The 3278-nt window shown below is 41.2% G+C and overlaps 1 long non-coding RNA gene across 2 annotated transcripts in view; it reads left to right on the plus strand.

The window, feature by feature from the left end:
• Positions 1-3278, plus strand: part of LOC121487382 — a 34027-nt gene that overhangs the window by 18901 nt on the left and 11848 nt on the right. The window lies entirely within an intron of this gene.

Here is a 3278-nt window from a genome sequence, read left to right on the forward strand (position 1 = left end):
CCTCTGGGTTTTCGTCTGTGCTTTTCTAACCACCTCTATACCACACAGGGGAAGTGGGAATTAACATGGTTGGTATACTAGTTGTCTATTGCTGCATAACAAATTGCCCCAAAATTTATTGGCTTAAAGCAATAGTGTGCCTTATGTCTCATAGTTTCTTTGGGCTGGGAATTTGGGAGAGACTTGGCTGCATGGTTGTGGCTTGGAGTCTCCTATAAAAGTGCAGGCAAGATGTCATCTGGACTTCCAGTCTGAAGCCAGAGCTGGAGGATCTGAGCAAAGTTGATTCACTTCTATGGCCAGCAATTTCATGCTGGCTGTTGGCAGGAGGCATCAGTTCCTGGCCCCATGGACTTTATCACTGGATTGCTTAAATGTTGTCACCACTTGAGAGCTGGGTTCCTCTTGAATGAATAATCCAAGAAAGTGAGATAAAAGCTGCAATGTGTTTGATGACTTAGCTTTGAAAGTCAGATTTAAATGCTGCATTTCCACAACATCCTGTGGGTCACACATCAGCCCTATTCTGTGTAGAAGACTACATGAGGGTGTCAATAGCAGGAGGCAAGAGTTACTTGAAGTTCTTGAAGGCTGCCTACCAAAATTTGTATACAGAAATTGTAGTTTACTCATCCAAGAGGACTGGTAGCAAATCATTTTCTCCTAAATCCCATGGCCACCTGCCTGATGTCTGTAGCAAATAGTATTTTTCTAAGCAATAAAAAAGAGGGTGGCCATTGGATAAGCAAAAACAAATGACACTGTCTGCCACATTATACACTCTCCAGACAAGAAACCCTTCTTGTGTCCACTGTACAATTGGCCTCTACATGTGTCTCCCTAGCTTATTAACCAGAATAAATTGCTCCTGTGTCTTTTATGCTTGGTTTGCACAAGCCAACTTTGTGTCTCTCTGATTAAATAGAAAGCCTTTTCATGGGGTGGGGCTGGGTCTCTGAGCAGAGAGAAAAACAAAACAAAACAAACAAACAAACAAACAAAAACAAAGCTGATGTGCAAAATAAGAGTTTCTTTGCCCCTGAGGAGACAAGGGCAAATGCTTCCACTACATTTGGTCTGATCACAGGTGCATAATTCTGAAGCTGCTGCTTGCTGGGTTAATATCCAGGTGGAAGGAAAATGTTCTGTGACTGCTCCCTAGACAGTTGTCTTGGAAGTATTTGAAATATTTTCAGAGCAGTGTACAAGGAAGGCAGGAGAAGCGAAGGCATTTTTTTTTTTTTCCTTTTTTTTTTTTTTTTTTTTTTTTTTCAATTTTATTTATTTATGATAGTCATACAGAGAGAAAGAGAGAGGCAGAGACACAGGCAGAGGGAGAAGCAGGCTCCATGCACCGGGAGCCTGATGTGGGATTCGATCCCGGGTCTCCAGGATCGCGCCCTGGGCCAAAGGCAGGCGCCAAACCGCTGCGCCACCCAGGGATCCCAAACATTCTTTTTTTTTTTTTTTTTTAATTTATTTATGATAGTCACAGAGAGAGAGAGAGAGAGAGAGAGAGAGGCAGAGACACAGGCTTGAGGAAGAAGCAGGCTCCATGCACCGGGAGCCTGATGTGGGATTCGATCCCGGGTCTCCAGGATCACGCCCTGGGCCAAAGGCAGGCGCCAAACCGTTGCGCCACCCAGGGATCCCGCGAAGGCATTTTTTTCAAAAATAACAGTACTTCTGATTATTGACAACTGATTCCTTGATAGTATCAACGATACAAATGAGTTCCAAGGAGGAAGATACGGTGCCCTTCACATCACAGACTGTATTTTTTACTCAAAACTTTAATATGGAGAGCCTAAGACAGTAAGTGGTTAACAAACCTTCACCTTGTAAAAATATTTGGGTAAAGAAGACGCCATGGCTTGTGCTCTGTATGCCCTCCAAGGCCCATATCGGAGACTTAAATCCAAGGATTCTCAACTAGAAAATGCCATATGTTTTCCTCCTAACAGACATATAACTGGGTCTGGGATGGAAGACTTTGAAAGCAGCTCTTTATTAATTAGATCATTTGTCCCATCCACCTGTTATGAGTGTACAGTGTGGAAAATCACACCATGCACAAGACTAGACTTCATCGAGCCACTTGTGATGGGATCACTAGACAGGCGGAGTAAAGAAGCGCTTCACACGGTGGTGTCTGGCCTTCAGCGAGGCAGGAGGTGAGCACCTCCTAGTTACCACAGCGACAGACGCAAGGGGTGGGGGCGGGATGGCGCTATCATAGAGACCGTCGTAACTGGTCATTTTCCAGGGATCCCATGTGACAACCCCTATTGACCTGAAGCAAGGTTCCCTGTCTCTTCCAGAGACTGTTCAATGTGTTCTTGTCAAAATCCCTTGAAACAGGGTGTTTCACAGAGCAAATGTTTTTCATTTTGATAAAGTCAGGTTTATCAGATTTTCCTTCTATGCATCATCCCTTTGGTGCCTATCTAGTCTAAGAATACTTTGCCTGGCTCTATATGCTATAGATTTTTTTCTTGTTTTTTTTTTTTTCTAAAAGTTTTATAGTTTTATACTTTATATTTATGTCCATGATCCATTTTAAGTGATTTTTGTATGAAGTGTGACACTTAGGTCAAGTTTCATTTTTATTCATTTGTTTGCTGAATCCTACGGATGTCCGATTGCACCACTTCTCCCTCACCAAAAATCAGGTGGACCTACTGAAATGGGTCTTTTTCTGAGTTCTCTGTTCTGTTCCACTGATCTACGTGACTGTACTTCTGCCAATATGACAGTCTTGATCACTGTGGCTCTATAATAAGCTTTGAAATTGGGTGAATGGATTCCTTCCAGTTTATTCTTCTTTTTCAAAAAATTTAAGGCATTTAAGTTCCCTTGCCTTTCCACATACAATTTTTAAAGATCTATATCTATAAAAAAATTTTTGCTAGGATTTTAATAGCAATTGCATTATACCTGAGAATGAACATCTTTACTGTGTTAAGCCTTCCAATTCATGAGCATGATGTGTTTCTCCATTTACTTAGATCTTTTTTTTATTTCTTCCATGAGCATTGCATGATTTTCAGCATGTAAGTCCTATATATGTTTTGTTAGATTTACATCTAAGTATTTCATTGTCTTTGAGCAATTGTAAATGGTACTGAATCTTAATTTCACATGCAAATATATGGAAATACAATTGATTTTTGTATGTTTTTCTTTTTTCCTTTTTTTTTTTTTTAAAGTAAGCTCCACGCCCAGCACAGAGTCCAACTCATGAGCCTGAACTCACGACCCTGAGATCAGGACCTGAG

This window comes from Vulpes lagopus, chromosome 3 (genome assembly GCF_018345385.1).
Source record: "Vulpes lagopus strain Blue_001 chromosome 3, ASM1834538v1, whole genome shotgun sequence".
NCBI classification, from domain to species: Eukaryota; Metazoa; Chordata; class Mammalia; order Carnivora; family Canidae; genus Vulpes; species Vulpes lagopus.